Below are 6,524 nucleotides of genomic sequence, written 5' to 3'. Positions count from 1 at the left end.
TTTTGGTTTTTATGTAAGACAAATTCTACTACTTGTTTTTTAAATGAATAGGCAAAAAGAGAGCTCAGTTTAGAACAGCTTTGAAAGCCTGCTTTTATCATGACTTCAAATGGGAATACAGTCAGAATAAAAGGGGCATTCTAACAGTTCAAAGTCATGAAAAAGAGAATTTTTTCTGAAATAAGCTATAGCCAGTGACTGCAGCTTTTCTGCAAGTCTAACTCCTAAGATTCATGTCCCTGCAATGCAGCTACTCTATTGGTTGGGTTACTAGAAGTCTCACTGGCAGCATGAAAATGTTAACATGCAGTTCACTTTCCCTCTTGGGCAGGAAATTTCTTTGATCTGTGTATTTTATCTGATTCTGTTAAAAGCTCAGTGGAGTAAATCAAGTTCAATAAACAGACACACTTCCTGTACAATTTGGTAGATCTTTAGCTTAAAAGACATTGGCTTAATAAAAAGATCAGCATTGCGATGTATTTCACTTCAGTGATAAAACATTATGACAAGAAGCAGTCTAATCAGAGTGCTCTAATGAATACATATTATCTTATCATGCTAAATCTCTGTTATAATACATAATTAAAGTAATTATTCCAAAGAAGTAAGTGTGCATTTTTGTTATGAACAATTTCACACAACCTTGTACTGCGTCATATGGAAAAGTTTTTGAATGTCAGCCTAAGATTGGGTGACAAAGAGCCCAGCAGTGTCTGCTTAACTGAGCTATTTTTGCTGTAATTGCATTAATGTCTCTGTCCTGCACGAGCAACAGTTGCCTCTCAAGGCTGATTTGCTAATGATAAAAAACATGCAACTAAACTAAAGAGGGGAGTTCTAGAAAGCCTTGATGCCACCCTGTTCCTTCCTTATCTGCTAGTGTATGCCTGTGCTATGTAATAGTGATGAAGAGTTTATTAAAGCAGATTAATTGCATTATCAAGAAAATTGAAAATAACTAGTATCTCAGAATTTTATTGCTTCTTCCTGCAATGGGTCAAATTCTGCACTCAAATCCACAACAATTTGAATGATATTAAAATTTGTGCTGGAAAAAATGAGAGAATTTTTCTCTTATATAAAATGCCAAAAATACATTGCTCATTGAAAGACTTGAGAGTTTATTATTACTGCAATGACATAGCCAGAAAGATATTATTGCTTGGATGATATTAATCAAAGGATTTAATTACTTTTTGTATGGAGAAGTTTCAAAGTTAAACAAACATGTAGGAACAGTATTTGTTTTGTTTATCCTGTATAAATCTCTAAGGACGGAGGGAGGTTGTCCAAAGAGTTTTGTAAAATTTCTTTCAGTTGCTTTGCATAGAAATTCTCCAAGAACACCCCAACTCTTCCTTTCTCCTACTTTTATTAAATATGTTTTTTCTCTAACTCTTTGGAAAATCTTGGGATTGCCTCAGTGCATTTACTGTTGGGGAAAGCTTGAAAACCAAGATAAGCAATTTATTTTGTGGCAGTTTATGAATTCTTTAGCTCATCACTGTGATTCAAAATTGGCTTAGTTGTACATTCTTCTCTTAATCTCTTCAAGAATTCAGTGCCCAGTCCTTTCAATCCAAAGACATTCCCACTTCATGCTCCATCGTATGTAAGATCTTTCCTACAAGGATAAATGTTTCCTGCTTTATAAAATATGTCCTATTATTGTCCTTATTTAATAATTTCTGTAATTTCTGTTAACATCAGGGAAACAGCAAGGGCTATGATTAACAAGTCAATACAACTGTAAATGCACAAAAGTGAAAGTCATCCAAGTGCAAGGCCTCAAGAAGTCACTTACAAAAAGCACTAGATTAAGAGGGAAAGCACAGTTCAAGACTTTCTGTGGCAAACACTCAGCAATTTTGAAGTATGCCAGAAGGTGTATGAGCTTTGTTTTAAAGCCATGCCCAGACATTCTGATGAGAAACTGTCTTCTGGGCTCAAGATTAAGTGAACCTCCCAACGTGAAAAGGCAGAAATGCAAATTCACACCAAACAGACCAAGCCTGAATGTGGTGCTCAGCACTTGATGAAGATAAATATTCATGATGTAAGGTTAACTCACTGGATTTCATTTCCTAAAACACACAGTCACATATTTTTAGATAGAAACTAATTCCTGAACATTTTCCAATGGCAAAATAGGATATGTAAAACATTTGCAACTTTCTATATTAGACATTAAAATAAAATCTATAGAATAAGTTTAGAGAATCTGGAAAGGTTATTTTATTATAAATTATGAGCCAAGAGGATCTGCATTCATCTAAGTAATGGCTACTTGGAATTTTTGTCACTAAATTTATATTACAAATCATTAGAATCACTGAACCTAGGAAAGTAAAAGACTGACTAAATATTAATGCACTATTTTGACCACTCCTGGATTATTCATTATAATATGATAGTGTTTTATCAAAATTAATTCTGAAAGCAAAAACTGACAGTAGTGAACATGAGGAAAATATTATGGAAAAAAATTAAATGTTCAAATAAAGCATTTTCAAACACTCTTTCTTCATTTCTTCTTCCAGAAGAAGTATGAGCAAAGGAACCTGCCTTTCAGCAACAATAACACAGTCAATGCCCAAAATGCTTTCCCATTTTGTAAGGAACACCAAACACTGTATTCCTACTTCTGACAGTAGTAGTGCAGATTTAACTCAATTAGATTACCTTAAAATTAAAATATGGGCTCAACTAAGTTATCTTGGGAACTTCACGTGTTTATTTATGAAAGCTTTTGAAAGCTTAAATATGAAATTAAACTGAAAACCTCACTCTACTACTCAGTGGGAGAAAAATAATTTACTTAGTAGAACAATCTTATAATCCCTGTAGTCCATTAACAACACTCAATTTACTTTTACACCAAAGTTTGGTCATCACTTCCTTACTGTAGTTTCTTTTCCACATTATTTCATCTCTTCTCTTTTTCCAGCAGTGAGATAAATATTTTCTTGCCAATGTTATTAAAATGTTATAGAGATGTTAGAAGATCTTATGAAAAAGTTCTTGAGGCTAACACTATTTCATTGACTCTTCATCCTTGATTGCTCTCTTTATATTTATTTTTTTGTGAATTCTGAACCACATGTAGAAAATGCATGTCACACTAACTGGCTATTCTGAAAAAATGATTGTATAAAAATGGAACAAATAAGATGTCCTGCAAATGCTTCTTTAAGTGGTTATAATTTTCAGTACTTCTTTTCAGAATTACCATATTTTAAAAACTGATAGCTGATTTCTAGAAATCATTAATCCAGTTCTTCTGCATTATTAATAATTACCTGGATGATATTTTGGTCTTAGAAAGTATTAATATTATAAAATAAAGTAGAAAAAGGAATTGATCTCAAAAATATTTTTATAGTATTCTGAAATTAAGTTGTCTCAAGGGTTCATATGGGAAATAAAATGCTGGAAAATTTATTGTGCAGTTTAGTTGCTGACAATGAATGTAAAAATACACAGTCTAAAATTCACCTAAATATTTTTGTTCTCATCTTAAGTATTTGTCAAGCTGTTGACCCACTGAAGTTAACTGTTCTTCATTCTTCCTCACTGTGATTACCTTTATGTTGTCACCCCTCAGATGTCTAATGACTCTGCCTCTTAGAGGGGTGGGAGTTCCAAGATCCTAATTTTACAGTTTTGAAATTATTTCTCAGAGCAGAGATTAATCTAATTAATAATGTTATTATACCATGCCTTCATGGTGATCATGATAGTCAACTTTTTTTTTTTCTCTTATTCATCCTTCATTTTATCTTCTTTGTCAGTTTGTGCCAGGATAATATGGAGGTATATAGCACAGCAAGCAGCCCATTATGCAGCATAAATATTTAACTGAAAGCTGCCTTTCTCATTTTTGTTTCTTTAAAGATAGAAATATAAAATTAAATAGCAAAATAAGTATATATAGAGGGATGCAGCACTTGGAAGAGAAATTAAAGGCAGAGTAAATGCCACAAAAAAGAAAAAGGGGAGATGGCAGGAATATGGGGTGAGGGACTGGAAGAAGAAAACTGAAAACTGGAAAAATGAGAAGAAGTAAAAGGAAAAGAAACATAACAGAAATTAAAAAGCTCAGTAGGAGAGTAAGGAAAGACAAAGTGGGAGAATTAATTTAATGTATGATTTAATATAGTCTATAAACATTTTCTACAGTTTTGCACAAGCACTAATTCAAACTATTCCAGTTAATTTAAGTCAATATATTCTGTGTGTGAAGAGTTTTCCTTTCTTTCACTTCCCCAAACCACTTAAGAATCCAAAACATTTAAAATAAAATCATTCTCATTTGTGTGGAATTAGTTCTATGTTTAATGTTTTCTGCTACCCAAAGGAATTTGAAAACATGTTAAATAAATGGTATTATAAACAAATTCTTTTTCTCTGTGTGTCTTTATCTATTCCTCTTCTTGACCTCTTCTACAGCAATGATTCGAGGTATGCACTGCTTCTAGGCAGTTATTGCCTTGCTGCCCCAAAACCAGTGCAAAAAAAAAGGTCTTAAAATGGGTAAAAAACGTTTCACAATGACCACCACAGGGGCTCTTTTGCACTTTGGGCCAGAAACAAAGCTACTATCCCACAGAAATCTCTGTCTGGAAATGGCTTAGATTGATTTATGTGTCTGGTAGCAAACTCCAGTGAGGTGGGATAACACTGAGATGTCATAGTACTGTACCCCTGTTGCTCTTCAAGTGACTCAACATGCAAAATGGCAAATTGTACCAGCATATGAAATAAAGTATACTTGTGAGCTCCTTCATGCTCACAATGGGACCTATTTAGACAGTTCCCCCAAAATCAGCAATGTGTGACAGCAAGATCCAGTTCCCTCCAGAGACTGTGTAATAAGTCAGCAGGAGATCAGGCTGCCTTTGGATGCAACATGACTACTGATCCAAACTCTGCATGGATGCTTCAAAGTAAAGTTTTTGCTCTACATTAAAAGAAGTTTTACTATATCATTTCTGTGCTAAGATAAAGTCCTAATGGTGGCCTAAAGAATGGCAAGAAACCAAGGATTTATTAAATTAAATTTAAAGTAGCAAACTGAAAGGGATAAGGTTAATCTTAATTTCACTGTGTGCAAAATTGAATATGATTTAAATCATAGCTAAAATTTAAGGATTTCATCAAGGTTATCTTTTCCCTGTTGTTCTGGCTTCAGTCACAGATACAAAAGGAGCTGCATTCAATAATTAATGTCCTTGTGTCGTGGGCTACCATCAACAGTGCTATTTACTCTTCCTATACAAGGCTCTTGACAGCCATAAAAATGCTCCTACTCAGGGTGGAAAAAAACCAAAAACAAAACAAAAATGACAAGAAAAGTAATAATTAGCAATGAATGCTGAGTGTAGCCTACTTTAGGCCAGGAGCCCAGAGAACAAGGGATGTAGAGCTAAGTCAACAGGTGACCATATTGTTAGCACTTTAGCAGTGATAATAATTTGCATTAATAATGTAATGAACAAAGATGGGCTGAAGGCAGAAGGATTAAAGGAGGGCACTGAGCATACATAAGCCATGCTACATCTAGCAAATTCCCAGTGCAGCTGCTTCAGGGATATTAAGCCTCCTGCAGACAGCTGCATCCCCCTGTTGCCATCTGTGGTTTCCATCTCTGGTGCTACTACTGCTGACAACTTGCACAGTTGCAAAGGCCTAACCCTCCATCAGCAGAAAATATCTGCTCCCACACCTTCTTGCAGGGAGTAAGGCTGCCACCTGATCCATAGGATACAAGGGCTTTCCTGAGTGGTAATCTGCTGTTAATTAATCCTAGGAGTGATGGCTAGAAAGAGGAATGCCTTGCCAGCTGAGATGTCAGATGGGAACACAGGGTAGGCATTAAGTTATCAGTTTTATTAGACAACACTAATCTCATTGGTACAGACTTGCTAATCACACTTCAGGAGAAAGTTTTATTACCAATGGTCTGAGAGGAATCTGAAATGGGTCACATTTTAAGCGTGGGCCAACGAAAACAATCCAAATCAAAGTGGATCAATTGACTTCCAAATGAGCACAGTGAAACAGATGATCAGAAACAGATGATTTATAAACACATTTCCCTTTTCTTCAGCCTCATCCTCAGTCCCTTAGGACTCACAGTCGGAGACTTATTGTGCCATTGTTTCCCCTTCCTACTGCTCCCTGTTCTTCTTGAATAGACCCTCATTCTCCACTTGTGCTCTTTGTCCCTGCCTCTCTAACTTGCACATCACATGTGACTCACCTCTGTGTGTTTCCAACACCTTTTAGTAAACGAATCACTTCCCCAAGCCTCAGAAGGCTGTCTTGGCCTGGTATAGCAGCCAGGGCAAGGGAAACAAGCAGGCAGCCTTCCCTTCTGAATCAATGGTGCTGGTTCAATGTGCTGCTTTTACATGGCAATCCACAAACAGGTATCTAAACTCATGGGCTGGCTAACACAGATGGTCATTTGAATTTAAAAAGAATAAAAACAATTATCCTCCCATAGTCTTTCTAATTGT

This window comes from Erithacus rubecula (genome assembly GCF_903797595.1).
Source record: "Erithacus rubecula genome assembly, chromosome: 2".
Taxonomy (NCBI): domain Eukaryota; kingdom Metazoa; phylum Chordata; class Aves; order Passeriformes; family Muscicapidae; genus Erithacus; species Erithacus rubecula.
This window is presented reverse-complemented; position numbering follows the sequence as displayed.